The 17,640-nt window shown below is 45.2% G+C and overlaps 1 protein-coding gene across 9 annotated transcripts in view; it reads right to left on the reverse strand.

Moving 5' to 3' along the window:
- The window catches only part of SGMS1 (sphingomyelin synthase 1), a 338,660-nt gene that overhangs the window by 20,950 nt on the left and 300,070 nt on the right, over positions 1-17,640 (reverse strand). The gene's annotated exons all lie outside the window — the stretch shown is intronic.

Here is a 17,640-nt window from a genome sequence, read left to right on the forward strand (position 1 = left end):
GTTATACAGCCCTTATTGGTTGTTTTTCTTCTCCCCTGCCGTTGAAGCAGGGAGCTATGCTGGATATGCGTGAAGTATCAGTTTTTCTTCTCCCCTGCCGTTGAAACTATGCTGGATATGCGTGAAGTATCAGTTTTTCTTTTCCCCTGCCGTTGAAGCAGAGAGCTATGCTGGAAATTCGTGATGTATCAGTCTTTCTCCCATGCCGTTGAAGCAGAGAGCCATGCTGGATATGCATCGAGAGTGAAGTATCAGGCACATTTGGTTTGGGGTAGTAACCGCCGTAACAAGCCAGCTACTCCCGTCTTTGTGAGTGCAAATCCTTTTTTCCACATTTTCTCTTGCTGTTGAAGCTTAGAGCGATGTTGGAGTCACAGTAACCATGTGTATGTTTATTGAATAAGGGTATTGTCTCCAGGCAGTAGCCATCATTCTGGTGAGTCACCTACTCTTCATTGGCGGCCTCTTGACTTTATGGATCCACAGTGTTTATCCCACGCCCCTTTGAAGTCCTTCACAGTTCTGGTCTTCACCACTTCCTCCGGAAGGGCATTCCAGGCATCCACCACCCTCTCCGTGAAGAAATACTTCCTGACATTGGTTCTGAATCTTCGTCCCTGGAGCTTCAAATCGTGACCCCTGGTTCTGCTGATTTTTTTCTTATGGTAAAGGTTTGTCGTTGCCTTTGGATCATTAAAACCTTTCAAGTATCTGAAAGTCTGTATCATATCACCTCTGCTCCTCCTTTCCTCCAGGGTGTACATATTTAGATTCTTCAATCTCTCCTCGTATGTCATCCGATGAAGATCCTCCACCTTCTCTGTACCGCTTCCATCTTGTCTTTGTCTTTTTGTAGATACGGTCTCCAGAACTGAACACAGTACTCCAGGTGAGGCCTCACCAAGGACCTGTACAAGGGAATAATCACTTCCCTTTTCTTACTCGATATTCCTCTCTCTATGCAGCCCAGCATTCTTCTGGCTTTTGCTATCGCCTTGTCGCATTGTTTCGCAGACTTCATATCATTAGACACTATCACCCCAAGATCCCTCTCCTGCTCCGTGCACATCAGCCTTTCCCCCCCCCATCGAATACAGTTCATTCGGATTTCCACTCCCCATATGCATGACTTTGCACTTCTTGGCATTGAATCTCAGCTGCCATATCTTCGACCACTCTTCCAGTTTCCTTAGATCCCGTCTCATTCTCTGCACTCCTTCCGGCGTGTCCACTCTGTTGCAGATCTTAGTGTCATCCGCAAAAAGACAAACCTTACCTTCTATCCCGTCCGCAATGTCGCTCACAAAGATATTGAACAGGACCGGTCCCAACACAATCCTTGTGGTACACCACTTAAAACCGCTCTCTCTTCAGAGAAGGTTCCATTTACCATCACACATTGTCTTCTGTCCGTCAACCAATTTGCAATCCAGGTCACCACCTTGGCACTCACTCCCAAGCTTCTCATTTTATTTACCAGTCTCCTGTGCGGAACCGTATCAAAAGCTTTGCTGAAATCCAAGTATATGATATCGAGTGCTCTTCCTCGATCCAATTCCTTGGTTACCCAGTCAAAAAAGTCAATCAGATTTGTCTGACAGGATCTTCCCCTGGTGAATCCATGTTGCCTCTGGTCCATCAATTCTCCGGACTGTAGATAGTTCACTATTCTCTCTTTCAGCAGTGACTCCATTACTTTTCCCACCACCGAAGTGAGGCTAACCGGTCTGTAGTTGCTAGCCTCCTCCCTGTTCCCACTCTTGTGAAGCGGGACCACCACCGCTCTTCTCCAATCACTCGGCACCACTCCCGTTTCTAGGGATCTATTGAACAGGTCACACAGTGGACCCGCCAGAACATCTCTGAGCTCCCTCAATATCCTTGGATGAATCCCATCAGGCCCCATGGCTTTGTCCACTTTCAGGTTTTTTAGCTCTTCCCACACATTTTCTACTGTAAAAGGATTTTCATCTATTCCACTTCCCTCCAGTTTCTTGTTGTGTAGAGATGGTCCTTCTCCAGGGTCTTCTTTAGTGAACACAGAGCTGAAGTATTCGTTTAATATTCTGCCATTTCTTCGTCTCTCTCCACACCATTGATAATTACCACCTTCAATTTCACTATACCACTTTGGACCTTTCTCTTTTCGCTGATGTATCTGAAAAAATGTTTTGTCACCATTTTTATTCTCCCTTGGCAATCCTCTCTTCTGCTTGATTTTTTGCCAACTTGATTATTTTCTTCGTCTCCTTCAGTTGATACAAATATTCTTCTTTGTGCTCCCTCCCTTTGGGATCCTTTATATTTCTTGAATGCTGTTCTTTTAGCTTTAATTTGTCAGCCACCTCCTTTGAGAACCAGATAGGTTTCAATTTTCTTTTGCTTTCTTTATGTTTCTAACATATAGAGCAGTTGCCTTGGTGATTGCTCCACTGCTGATCCACATCTCTCTCGTTCTCCCATCCTTTAAGTTCTTCCTCCAGGTACTTCCCCATTTCCTCAAAGTCTGTGCTAACACCTGTACCCTCTGTCCGTGAGAGGTGAAGGGGACAGCTTCCAAGGTAATTGGAGCCGGAATCAGATTCCAAAATGTTAAAGCCAAGGTCCCCTCTATTTTGTTTTGCAATAGCTCAACCTTGATCCAAGTTTCAAAAAAGGAAACATGCCAAACAAACTTTTCCCTGCATCAGTAAAGCATAAAGGGGCCGATGCAAAAAAAAAAAAAAAAAGCGCGGAAAGCGGGTGCTGAAAAGTCAGCGCCTGCTTTCTTAATGTGCGCATGGTGCCCTTAAGGGGGGCGCCATGCTATATTATAATTAGGGGGTCGCATTAGCAAGGAGGTGCTAAGGTCGCGTAAGGTCTGCTGGTTATGAACACCAACGCTGATAAACTAGCTGAGGTCTGGTTTTTTTTTTTAACTTTTAAAAGAAGTACAGAAAAGCAGTTTTTTTTTCTGCTTTTCTGTACTTTTTTTCAGTGCTCTCAGCTATTAATGCCTGCTCCAGGCAGGAGTTAATATCTGAGCGATAAATGTGCGTCAGACGCACATTTATGTTTTTGCATTGGAGTGAATGAGTAATAGCCTTATTCACATGCATTTGCATGTGATGAGCGCTATCCCATTCACTCCATGTTGGACGTGCGTTAAATAGGCGCTAATCCCCCTATTGCATTAGGGGGTGGATTAGCGCCTATTTAACCCGCGTCCAACTGCGGGTTATACAGTGTGCTTGGCTGAGTGCACTGTATTGCATCGGCCCCAAACTACTCTGACATACCTAAACCAGTCAGTCTAAAAACCAACAACATGATGGTGGGCAAAGGGTGCTTATCTGTGTAGTCTCCAGGACCAGAGGAGCCCATGTAACTTTTACTTCAAGAGACAAGTCCTTCAGCTTTTCAGAGTTATTAGGCAGCAACAGAGGTTGGCATAAAGTATTTTGATTTTCAGCTTGTTTATAAATTGAGTGGAGGAGTAGCCTAGTGGTTAGAGCAGACAAAACTGAAATGGATAGCCTGAAAAACCAGACTCTAAACACTGGAATACCGAAGAAAAAGCAAAATACAAATCTACAAGAAATGCACATTCCGAAAGATGGCATGTCTGATCTTATTTTTCTAATTGGTTGGTCCCAGTCTCTTTGTTCCCTGTGTCTGTCTTTTCCTAATTCCTTTTTCAGGGTTGATTTTATTCTGTTTCTTCTGTCTCCTTCTCTTCTTTCCTTCCTCCCTCCTTCATACACACACACAGAGACACTCTCACATGTGCTCTTTCACACAGCCTGCCACTCTTGCATGCTCTGTCAGTGTTCAGGGTCTGGTTTTTCAGGCTATCCATTTCAGTTTTGTCTGCTTGTTTTTTCTAATTTATAGTTCCTTATTCTGAATTACATAAGAATCTGTGTTGCGCATGTGTGACAGAGGTGAGGTGCAGTATATTTGCTAGCTTTTAGTTTCTTTGTAGGAATTTGTAGTACAGCTTGCTCTATTTGCCCACTAGGTGGTGTATTAGTATTGTAGGGCCTGGTGTAATGTTTGCTTTTGCTGTTTTTTTCGTAGATAAGACTGCTGCTGTTTGAGTCTCGAGAGTTAGTGCTTTTATGGTATAATATGGCAAGATTCTAGGTGTGTGTGTGTGTGTGGGGGGGGGGGGGGGTTTGGGGGGGGGGGGGGGAGGGGTGCTGTTGTAGGGGTTTGTCTTATTTCACAAAGTGTTTGGCCATAGCCCACCCACGGTTGTGCCACTGGGCTGAAAGATCTGAAAGCTTCACCCACGACAAAGAATCTGTATAAATATAGGCACTGCTGTGCTGAGCTTTATCAAAATCTCACCTAGGCATCATACTGATAGCTATGAACAGAAAGGAGCAAATCAAGTGTGCACTTGGGGAAAGAGGATTTTTTTTTCTTATATATGAAAATATAAAAGATCACAATAAAAAAGCAAGGAGACAGGAATTAGACTAATCAAAGGGAGCAATAAAACCAAGAAACATGTACGTTTATATTCTGAAAATGGACATAACTGCCTTTTTAGAACGGTCTATCTGAGCTAATCCTCATTACTGAAAAGAAAAAAAACAAACAAACTGGAACATTTTAGCAGAAGTAATTGCTTTCATTCCCTCTTTGGGAGCACAATACAAATGGGAATACCTTATGCACACTACACTGAATCATGGGAAAGAAAACAAGAATAGCAGCAACATAACTGCTCGTTATACAGTCCTGGAGAGAAAATGCAAATGAATTTTGAAGAATGAACTCAATCATTCAATTAAACATTTTATTAAAAAGTCTAAACGGCTAGCTTTATTCTGGCACTTACCACAAAACCAAGTAGCAGATAGCAACAGGGCCAGTTTTAAGTTGAGTTCAATCACATCTGCTGAAATTCTCTCCTCACAGGGTGAGCATTCCCTCCCCCGGCTTGCAGCAGCGTACGCCAGAAAAATTCTGCCCGAGCCCTCCTGCATCTGCAGTGTGCCTGCAGGCCCTGCCCCTTCCCTCCTGCATGGATTTCTCGTTACCATGGAAACCCGTGCAAGGGGCTGGGTGCCGCAGGACCTGTCAGCACGGGGCAGGCGCAGAAGGCCCCGTGCTGAATTTCTCAGGCTGCTGCTATGTGGCTGGCATGGCAGAGGTACTCTGATACCTATAGACCCTTGGCGCTGGAGGCTGTTTATTGAGTTGCTTATGCCTAAATCTGAGCCTCGATAGCTGGAGATTAAAAAGTGCAGAACTCAAATGACAGTCTGATTGTATTTATATATCAGTGGCACAGCAAGAACTGATTTTTGGGGGGAGCTCAAGGTCAACATGGGTAGGCTGCAGGCAAACAGGTCTATCCCCTCCTAGTTATACTTTTACTGATAAATAATGCCTTAGAGTGCACCTGACAATAGATTTCTTAGTAGTCTACAACAGCCATACATGAGTGATGCTTTAAAATATTTCAATTCAATTTTTTCAAGTACTTACCAATATTATAAATACATTATTAATCTGTATTGTTATATTTACTGCAGTTTTAATAAATACACATCATGTAAAAAGTACACAAAGAACACTTAACAGAAGCATCAGATTCAGTCAATCACATATTAAAACAAATATCGGGGCGTGGTTAACGCAGCCGATGGAAGCAGCCGCATAGCTCTTGAGATCCGCTCCCCCACGAGCTGCCGCCCGCTAAAAACGCAGCGAAACGGGTTTTTTTTTCTTGATACAGCTACCCGGGAGCTTTGTCCTCCTTTTCAATATATTTTTTATGGCGTCCAAACGAAAACCGGCCGATCTTCGGCAATTTTCATATTCTAAGCTGCCGCCGGACCCGGAGCAAGATGGCGCCTCTGACGGCGATTTCAGCGCGGGGGAGAGTGAGGGGGCTGAGGAAAAGCGCGCGACGCCGCCCGGCGGGGCCTCTGCACCGAAGGATGATTTTCTTACGCGCACAGAGGTACGGCAATGGTTTATGGACCTCAGAAGAGATATGAGGCAACATAAACATGACATAATGACCTCAGTAGCGGATCTAAAAGAGGATTTGGCGGCCCTGGGGAACCGGGTAGATGACGTGGAGAACCGGGTTGATTTTCATAGTGAGGCCCTCACCTCCCTTCAAAGCCAGGGTACGCACTGTCAATCTGATATTTTGGAGCTGCAGGAGAAAATTGAAGACCTCGAGAATAGAAACAGGAGGGCTAATCTTCGTATCCGGGGTGTGCCTGAAACTCCTGAATTTTCTGATGCAGCGCTTGTAGCTACGCAAATTTGCCAGCATTTGCTTCTGGGAGGTCTGGATGACACGACTACTTCACAGGCCGCACCACCAGAGGTGCGCTTGGAGCGTGCACATCGTGCGCTAGGCCAGCGCAGGGATCAGAAACCCCGCGACTTAGTCATCTGCTTCCATAGCTTTTTGATCAAGGAGAGGGTGTATGCTGCGTCGCGCTCTCAGAAGGAAATCCAGTGGAAAAATATGCCCATATCCGTCTTTCAAGATCTTGCGCCCCTCACGCTTCAGAAGAGGTATGCCTTGCGGGAGGTCACAGCCGCATTGCGGTCCAAGGATATAAAGTATCGCTGGACATTCCCTTTTGGGCTACTTTTTCAAGCTCAAGGAGTGACTTATAAAGTTAAAACTCTGGCAGATGCGGCGGAGGCCTTTCAGAAAGCGCAAATCCCAGCATCATTCCAGGTCCCCAAGATGGTGGCGCCTCTAAGTAAGCTGGGCGCCACCCCTCGCTGGCAACGTGCGGATAAGGGGGGCAAAAGGCTGAGGAGGCAGTCGGATGTTCGTCGCTCTCCACAGAAGGATCAAGGGTGATCTCTCCTTTGGACCAGTTTCTTCTCCACTTGCAGGACTAATTTTCAGGTTGCTGCATTTCCATAGATGTGTGGACTTGTTCTGTTCATGGACTGCCTTTCCTCTGGAGACTTTTTTGCCATGCTGCGTTGAGAGTGTGGTATCAGTTAGCGTACTATATTTTTGGTATGCGTGCGGGTTTGCTGTTTAGGTTTCTGTATTTTGCTAGCATTAGGAGGCGGGTTGGGGGGGAGGGGGGGGGTTTGGGGGTTGGTGACTGCTGTATATCGGGTGGCCATGGCTCCCACTTCCTGTGTATCCCTGGGGTGGATGATGGGATACGGTATAACTACGGGGTCACACACAGGGGCACTTGGTCTCTCTCTTCTATTTTGGGTGGTGATGGAATGGGTAGGGGTGTCATCTTTTTCTTTGGTGTGTGCAGCGGGTTGGGGAGGTCTCAGTATTTTCACTGGTTCACTGTTTCTCTCTGATTGATGGCTACTAAGATTCTTTCCCTTAATGTGAAAGGGCTCAACACTCCTCGAAAGCGCTCTTTACTTACCAGGGAGCTTAAGCGACAGAAGGTTGGCATAGCCTTCCTGCAGGAGACTCATGTGCGCAAGCATCATGAAAGGCTGCTGAGGTTTCCTGGCTTCTCCACTGCCTGCTGGGCGGCGAGCTCTAAGGACCACAAGTATGTGGGTGTGGGGATACTGATTTCTAGTACATGTGTGCATGAAGTCCTGCTTACTGTTATTGATCCTCAGGGCCGGTATGTTTTTCTAAGGATTAGAGTGGGTACCAGTGTTATTTCTCTCCTTAACGTTTACTTTCCTAGCACTGGTCAAGTAGCGTTTTTAAGCAAACTTGATCGTCTATTACAGCAACACTTGGATGGGGACCTTGTCCTGGGAGGCGACTTTAATGCTACATTATTTCCTAAGTTGGACCATAGTACTGGGGTGGGGCCAGCCACTAGATTTCGAACTAGGTGGTGCCGCTTTTTGAGTAAGTGGTGCGTTGTTGATCTTTGGAGGCAACGCTATCCTCATTCCCGGTCCTACACCTTTTATTCTCACCCCCATGGCAGCTATACGAGAATTGACTATTTATTTGTCTCTGTGCAAGCTCAGGCTCGAGTGTACCAGACGGGGATAGACCCCATCACCTGGTCTGATCATGCTCCCATATGGATTGAGGTCGCCCTTCAAGATTTAGACCCTGGGTACAGACCCTGGCGACTAAACGAGAGTCTTCTTAAGGACCAGGGGTTTCTTGCTAAACTGGAATCCCATCCGAAACATTACTTTCAGGAGAATGCTACTGGGGGTACTAGTCCACTGCTTCTCTGGGAGTGTTCTAAGGCTGTTATGAGGGGCCACTTTTTGTCCCAGGCGGCCTATTGTAATAAAACTAGGGCACTTACTAGGCTCACTTTATTGGCTGACCTGGAAGCCTTGACAAAACAACACATTGCCACCTCCTCTCAAAAAATTTACCACCGCATTTTGCAAATTAAGAGTCAAATTTGCTCTTTGGATGACGAGGCTATCAGTCATCGTCTCCTTTTATTAAAGCAACAGTTTTTTGAAGGGGGTAACAAGGCGGGGCGCTACCTTGCACATAGACTGCGCGCAGTTCGGGCCCAGACGACCATTGAGAAAATAGATCTAGGGACTGAGCCGCCCACTACAACCTCGGAGGGTATTAGGCAGGCTTTTACTAACTTTTATGCTCAGTTGTATGCCCCTGATGGTACGGTGACAGATGCTGATATTGATAGCTACCTACTTTCGGTCAGGTTACCCACTCTCACGGACTCCCAGAGGGAATATTTAGACAAGCCCATTGAACAGGATGAGGTCCTTCAAGCTATTAAACATTTAAAGCCAGGCAAGGCTCCAGGCCTCGACGGATTCACGGGTATTTATTATCGCAAATTTGCGCATATATTGGTTGGTCCCTTAACGGACGCCTTTAACTCTCTCCTGCAAGGTGCCACCCTTGGTAGTGACTCCAATACGGCGGGTATAACCGTGCTTCCCAAGCCGGGCCGCGATCCCACAAAATGCAGCTCTTACAGACCTATTTCGCTAATTAACATAGATCTCAAATTATTGGCCAGAGTTCTGGCAGTACGACTTAATGGGGTCTTGCCTGGCTTGGTGCATAACGACCAAGTGGGATTCGTGCCAGGCCGCCTGGCGGCGGACAATGTTAGGAGGATTGTGGACATCATTGACTTGGTGCACACTCATCGACAGCCGGCGGTTCTCCTTTCCCTCGATGCCGAGAAGGCTTTTGATTTGGTTCACTGGCCATTCTTATTTAAAACATTGCAGCGCATGGCATTTGGCTCCTCCTTTATGTCTTGGCTGGCGAAACTGTACGATCATCCTTTTGCTCGGGTTAAGGCCAATGGGGGATATGGGGACTCTTTTTCCATTCAATGGGGAACTAGACAGGGGTGCCCACTGTCCCCTCTCTTATTTGCTCTATTCTTGGAGCCTTTTACTACAACAGTTCGGGAATCCGAGGACATTGTGGGTGTGCAGAGGGGTGCTCACCATTTCAAAATCTCCCTTTTTGCAGATGATGTGATGTTCACCCTTACTGACCCGGTGAACTCACTTCGGGGTGTTATGGCAGAGTTGGGTCGGTTCACAGCTGTCTCCGGCATGAAGGTGAACTACGACAAATCGGAACTTCTTAATCTAACCCTATTATCTTCTGAAGTCCGAATGATCGAACAGTCATTTCCTTTTAAATGGGCCCAGCCTGCGTTGAAATACTTGGGGGTTCGTTTGGGTTCCTCTACCAGTCAATTATTCTCCCTGAATTATGATCCTCTCGTAAAAACCATTCTAAAAGATTTACATGGCTGGCAGAACCAAATGCATTCCTGGTTGGGCCGCCTGGCTGTCATTAAGATGAACATTCTCCCCAGATTTTTATATTTTTTTACGACCCTTCCCATTTACTTACCCAACAGTGTACTCAAACAATGGCAACGAATTTTATGTAGCTATATTTGGTGCAGACGTCCTCCAAGGGTGGCGAGGACCACGTTATTTAGGCCAAAAATCCGGGGGGGAGTTAACCTACCGAATTTATTTTGGTATTACTCGGCTGCACAATTACGAGCTTTGGTTGCTTTCCATCGCACTAACGATATACCGCAGTGGGTGCACTTAGAACAGTCGCTTCTAGGGGACTTTCCCATTTCTGCGCTGCCCTGGCAACCTAAAGTAACGTGGGGACCACTCTTGTATCTTCCGTTTGCTCTCCGCACAACCCTTCGTGTTTGGCACACTTGGAAGCCTACGCTTGTGGGTCCTGAGCAATACACTATCATGACTCACATGTGTTCTAACACGGTATATTCTGTTCAGGATCACTCCCCGACGGTGACCCAGTGGACCTCTGAGGGTATTGTTCGTTTGGGACATGTCCAACAACAAGGGTTGCTTATGACCCGCGATCAGCTTTGCTCTACATATACTTTGCCTGCGATAGATTTTTTACATTATGCTAAGCTGTACTATTTTGTTCAAAGGGGCCTTCGTGGGAATGACTTAAAATTAAAAGGTACCCTCTTTGAAACCTATTGCAAGAATGCGTCCACCATACGGGGCGTTATCTCTAAGGTGTATAGCATTCTTAATGGGGTGGCAAAGGATCCCCCCCGACATCGTGGTTTGTGGGATCGGGACTTTCAGTGTCAGTTGGATGACCAGGACTGGGACGCTATCTATACACTTGCTCATAAATGCTCAGTGTCGGTGGGTTTACAGGAAAACTGTTACAAACTTATTTATAGGTGGCATTATACTCCGGTCCAGTTACATAAATATCGTCCAGCCCTATCGGACCGTTGTTGGAGGGGGTGTGGGAACACAGGTACCTATTATCATCTTTGGTGGGAATGCCAGGAGGTTGTTATCCTCTGGCGTGAAGTGTTTGCTTGGTTATCCACGTTTATTCCGGAGTCGATAGAGGCTGAGCCCTGGCATGTGCTTTTAGGCCTTCCAGTCCCCGGACACAATAAACACATTCAGAGGTTTTTGACACATGTTTTTATTGCAGCTCGATCTGAACTGGCACTCCATTGGAAGGGTACCACCCTACCGAGCTTAGCTCAAATACAACATAGGTTATACACGTATTACCAACTCAGTAGACTTACTGCTGTGCTTCGAGATCGCATGGGTATTTTTGAAAAAATGTGGGTCCATTATGTTCAGTGGCTCGATTCTCAGGCATCTCCATCTTCCCCTGCTCCTCGCCCTTGAACATCATTGTGGCCTCATGGTGTTTAGTGGTGTTTCCTGGTGTTTCTTGGCCTCTTGCATTTCCGTGTCTGTCATTTTGCAACTTTGTGCTCACTTAGTATGGGCTACCCCATACTGGGTCTGCTGGGGGCCCTGTCCTCTGCCCGCTGTACTACTTCCCTTGATCTTCACTACCCCTTCTACTTCTCTTTTCGCTCTTTTACCAATTTATAACCCTGTGTTCCGCTGTGTGTGTGGGAGGGTGGGGGGTGGGTATTGGGGTTGGGATATACTTATACATTGTATAAAACTGGTAACTTGGGTTTTGTTTACATGTGCGTGGAAAACTGTGATTTCATTATTAATCGGGCTCTGATGCCTGTGCACCAATTGTGTTATGTTTTTCTACTGTTTTGTAGCCTTGTTTGCCAATAAAAAATTTTCTACACAAAAAAAAAAACAACAAATATCAATGTATTCTTTTATGAAGCCATTTTCCAAAAATGCAGAGAATATTATAACTACAATAAAACAGCAAAAATCAGAAGAACTGGTGCAGAACAGAACTAGGAGAACCCAACATGCAAAAATATATATCTATTCATATTCTAGTGCCATCTCAGTAACAGCAGAACTCCCTCCCTCCACTGCTAAACGCTCAGAGGTAGATTTTAAAAGCGTTGCTTGCGCAAAAACAGCCACATAAGTGCTTATGTGGCTGCGTGCGAGCAACGCAAATGTTAAGAGGCCGGGAAAGGCGCATGCGCACACGTGGGCGTGCGCCCAGAATAAGGAGGCGGAAAAGGGGCAGCTCACGGGCGGTCCGGGGGCAAGTCCAAGACTGATGTGCGCAACCACAAACTTTACGCAGGCAAAGCACATGTGTTGCCTGCATAACTTTGCTACTGCTCCTCCCCCCCCCCCCCGCCCCAGCGTGCGAGATACGCGTGTAAAGGCTGTGGAAGTACGCGCGACAACATTATTTTATATGCTATGCGCATACTTCATAAAACGAGGCGTACTTTTGCCCGCGCTGCAACGCACACGTTTATGGGCGCAAGTGCGTTCCTTTTAAAATGTACCTGTTAGTGAAGTAACACAAACCCCTGCGGGGGGGAAAAAACCCTAGAACCTTGCTAAACCACACCATAATGGAAATAAACTGCAGCAACTTTATTTATGAAAAGACTGTAATGCAAATATTACACCAGGCCCTGGAATACTAGTATATCACCGGTACACCCCAAAAAACAGGCTGAACTGCTCAAATCCCTATAGAGAAACTACATGCTAGCAGAAATACAGCACCTCTGTCACACATGAGCAATAAAGGCAGACCCTTACTTAATACAGAATAAGGGACTACAAATTAGAAATAGAAACATGCAGACAAAACTGAAATGGAAAGCCTGAGAAATCAGATGCTGGACAGTGGAATACTAAAGAAAAAGCAACATAGTAAACCTCAAATATATAAGAAATGCACATTCCCAAAGACAGCATATTCACTGAAAGTCAAAATCTTTTTTTTTTTTATCTTTGTCTGATCTTATTTTTCTAATCGGTTGGTCTTGGTCTCTTTTCCCCATTTGTCCCTTGTCTGTTTTCTTAATTCCTTTTTCAGAGTCTTTTTTCTGTTTCTTCTTTCTTTCTTCCCTCAAGCATACCCATAGGCTCTCTCTCACACGCACTCCCAACTAACACAGGTTCTCTCTCTCACACACACACAGGACCCCCATTCCCATGTGCTCTCTCTCACATGCAGGGTCCCACTCAAAGATCCTCGTACTCCTATACACATACTGTATCTCACTTTTACATGCTCTCTCAAATGCAGGCTCTTGCTTTCACATGCAAGCTCTCATTCTTACATGCTCTCGCACATACAGGCTCCCATTCTCACTCACTCATACCCACAGGCTCCCACTCACAAAAGTTCTCACTCATATGCAGGCTCCACATGCATACCCACTCCATGCTGTTAACGCAGGCTCCCACTCCCTTACACGCAAACAGGCTCCCATTTCCACACGTATACACTCCACATGCTCTCTCTTTCTCTCACATACACACGCTCACACAGGCTCTTCACTCCCACATGCTCTCTCTCACACACACACACAGACTTCTCACTCCTATATTCTCTCGCATACACACAGACTATCAGGGCCTTCCCCCTCTTTTCTGGTTTTCCTTGCTTAAACGCCTCCTCTTCTTGAGCTGCTGGGATGGGCTCCATGGTGACCCTGCGCCAGGGCCTCTTCTTCTCGGGCCACTGCAGGATGGGCTCTGCAGCAGCCCATGCTTCAAGGCCTCTTCTTTTTGGGCCGCTGTGGGATAGGATGTGTGATACTCCTGCAACCGGTCCTTTTTCATGCTGTCAGGCAGTGCTGATTGGAAGGGCTTGAGCCCAAAGTGGGTGGGCCAACTCAATCGCAGCTATGCCACTGATTTATATCCATGTCTAACTGATGGCCCTTCCAATCTAACATTTAAATGCATTTCTGAATGTGTGTTACTGTACGAACTACAAGACATGGAATATTTCCAAATATCCTGCAATATATCATCAAAATTTACATAAAGCAAATAATCACATCTTAAAAATCTATTCAACTACCAGTCACTACAAAGGATGCAGAGTTTATGCAGTTGAAACTTGGTTACATGCATGAACAGTTTGACAAATCAATACCTTAGAAATTCAATATCCTACTGCATCGTTTAGCCACAATGGTAATTAATTCTCTGAAGAACCATTTGTGTACATGAACTTCATGGCCGTTGGAATAGCAACCAGGGTGCTCAGTGGTAAAGGTGGTTCCAACTACTTTCCCATTATCCCCTTCACACGAATTACAAATGGCAACCTTCAGCTATCTGTGCATTCTAAATTTACTGAATAAGAATGACAACTTTCAGATAAGCTTGGTTACCGACATATGAAACCAGCTAAAGCCAGGTAGATCTCTCCCACTGAAGACAAACTTTTCTAATTCATGCCAAAGTTAAATAAGATAAACAAAAATTGGCAACTACTATTTACAAACTGAGTGAACAGATAATGCTCGCTCTTTTCCTTCATATTTTTATTAATATAAGCGAAAGTAACTGAACTTAGGAGGCCAACATTCACTCTGTTATGCATCAAGATATATAGTTACTGATTCTCAAGTATTGCAGCCTCATAGAGACCACAGTGTAAGATGCACTGTGTTGTGCACACATGCAGTTTGTGTGTACAACTTTACTCCCAATGTAACAAGGAGTTTTGTGCACAGCTTAGCCCTCCTTCCTGCAAATCCTGTTACTCAAAGCATTAGCTATTACTTCCCAATGCAGAGAGGTGCACAGGCTTAACTCATGTTTTCTTAATGCTGGAAATTTAACTCCTGGTAAAAGGTAAGGTTTCTGGGGCTAGTGTTCAGTGTCTGGGACTGAACTCAGTCTGTGGTGCAATGGTCCTATACTCGGAATTTATATACATAAAACTTGGTTTGTACACAAACGTGAGCATGAAACACGAATCAGAAGCAAAACAGTGTGGTGTCCCTAAATTTTAGGAGTTCAAATTTTATGCTTCTAACTCAAGTGTTGTGTGAACAATTTTTTGTGAAAGTAACACATTTTTCTGTGCAGCATACAATATAGACCCATAAATCATGGTTTACAGACATTTTTAGGTTAGCATACTTTATGTTCCTATTGCATTAGTTTACTGCATCATACATTAATCTTTTCTTTAGTACATGGCTGAAGAAAATGTTCACTGAATATCACTGCACATTTCCTTATTCACATCTTATTACATGTGAGCCTGAGCCCATGGCATTGCTCATGTTTTTACTGACATGAAATTACCTTTACAGACATGCTATTTTTTTTAACCAGTAAACTTACTGGTGGGAGGGCATGGGTAGAGGAGGGATATATGTGGCACAAACCAGTGCAGCACTGGGGATTGGAAGGCAAGGAGTTAAAGGGACCAGAGTGGCAGAAAGATAGGAAAGAAGATGAGGGACTGAAATGGCAAACATTTCTAGCTCCTCGTGTCCTTTCTGAAGAGATATTTCTCTTCCCATCAGTTGCTACCATGGGCACCTAATTCAATTTATTTTTTTAAAATGAGCTAGACAAGTTCTTAGTCTCACTTTATTGGCATATTTTAAAGGTGGGGAAGGAGTGAAGCCCAATAAAGCACCAGCAGCAAAAGCTTTTTAACCAAAACCAGAAACAGATTTCGTCTAAGCTGTGTGCTTCTAACTTGGACCAATAGCAAGAAATGTGTGTGAAAAGTCAGTGGCCCAAGGCAATTTGAACTCTGGCTCACAGAGCAATTTAAGTGAACTGCAGAGAAGAGAAGTGTTGATCGCTTAGTTGTACAAAGAAGCAGCTCCAGCTGGAAGAGAAAGGGTGGACCTTAGCTCTCATTTTGCAACTATAAGGGAAGCTATATCATTCTTCAGGGGGCGAGACTCAGCATCCAGTCATTTCCAACTACCATTCAGCTTAAATATTAAAACAAAATGAGACCAGACAACCATCTCCCCTTCTAACTCAATACACACAAGTTCAGAGTTGCAGTCAGAAAATAATTTTCAAAGCTGTTTACCCTGATAAAATGTCCTGGCTGTAGATTACCCTCCTTCCATAGCAAGCAAGCCTTTAGCCACGTTAAAAATAGGCATTTCTGTGGGCACATTAAACAATGCGTGTGGTTTTCCTTTGAAACTTGACTGCAACATGCACTAGTTAAAAGTACCTACATATATTGCAAAACATGCATGATTCAAAATTAACCCCTCAAAGTACAATTTATTTACATGTTCAGTTCTTTAAACTGCCAAATCATATTTACTGTTTATTAAAAAAAAAAAAAATCCATCTTGACATCTAAAATATTTTGCCTTCCCATTGAGCAAGCACCTGTAAAATGTAAGTGTGAATATTTAGGGACATCCCTACAAATATATAGATTTATTTGCTAAACTACTTTAGTGCTAACATAGGCCTTAATTTGTGTTAACTGCATTTATGCATGTTAAAAGCACTAAGAGTTTAGCAAATACCATTTTAGCATTAATGCATCCTAAACACAATTTTCCATACTAAAATGCAAATGAGTTCATTCATTTACAAAAACACACTAATAACCTCATTAGTATGTTCACACATGGCCAGATTTTCAGAGGGGTACATGCATAAGATACGCGCGTACCCCCCCGAAAACCTGGCCGAAGTACCCCCTGCGCACGCCGAGCCTATGTTGAGTAGGCTCGGCAGCGCGCGCAAGCCCCGGAGGTGCGTAAGTCCCGGGGCTTTCCTGGGGGGGGCGTGTCGGGGGGGCATGTTGCGGCGCCGCGTCATTTGGGGGCGGGGCCACGGGCGTGGTTCCGGCCCGGGGGCGTGGCTGAGGCCTCCGAAACGGCTCCCGGGCCTGGGAATCGCACGCCGGCGGCCGGCCTGGTGCTCGCATGTTACGCCTGCTTTGGGCAGGCGTAACTTGTACAACAAGAGGTGGGGGGGTTTAGATAGGGGAAGGTGGGGGGAGGCGGAGGGAATGGAGGCAGGCTGCGCGGCTCGGCGCGCTCAGGCTGCCGATTTTGGGCAGTCTTGCGCACGCCGACCCCAGATTTTAATGGCTATGCACGTATATTGAAATCCCGCGTACTCTTGTTTGCGCCTGGTGCGCGAACAAAAGTACGCGCGGGCGCAGATTTATAAAATCTACCCCACAGCTTGCATAAGCTGTGTTACTACTGCTAATGAATGAAAGTTAACTACATCTCAAGAGCTGAATTTAACATTTTCTGACGGAGCACTAACACGCAAAAGTACATATTGATGCACAGCTCTAGCCATCCTGGGCTGCAAATGTTACAGGGACTGCCAGCCCTGAGAAAGCACAGTGCCCACTCCCTCCCCCGGCAAAATACTTTCCAGCACAGTAACTCTGCCCATAGTAGCTTCACCCCCCCATCAGCAAACCCTGCCCCCCACTAGCCCAGAACCTACCCCCCCCCCCTTTACTTCAAGGAGCAAGGGTCCATAATTGGGGAGGAGCTATCCCCAGCTGACAAACACTCTTCCTCTGTCCCAAATATAGAAGTGAGGGGAAGAGGTTTATCAGTTGGGGGGGTGTCTACTAGAGGGTTATAATATGGGAAAGGACTTTTCCCTTGGGTGGAGACAGAGCTGTCTAACTTAAAATTGCATGCTCTATTTATGTCCTGGGCTGACTGGGAACACACACTGCAGTATTCGATAAACTGCAAAACTCATGTGTCACTGTTTAGGGAATACTACAGCAGCTCAAATGCATTAAAACCATTAAGTTAAAGCACAGTTTTCAAACACTTTAGCACATAGGTCTAATCGTGCTGTATCTGGTTACATAAGTGCATCCATAAAAAGCAGCAGCAATTTTTCCCAATTTCACTTAAATGTCTTCCAAGTCAAGGTAATGCAAATTACTTTTTCTTAAACCAAGCATATACTTTTATTTTTAGTAACACAAATTTAAATCTTAGTATCTAGCTCATTATTGAGTCTGTGAAG

This window comes from Rhinatrema bivittatum, chromosome 7 (assembly GCF_901001135.1).
Source record: "Rhinatrema bivittatum chromosome 7, aRhiBiv1.1, whole genome shotgun sequence".
NCBI classification, from domain to species: domain Eukaryota; kingdom Metazoa; phylum Chordata; class Amphibia; order Gymnophiona; family Rhinatrematidae; genus Rhinatrema; species Rhinatrema bivittatum.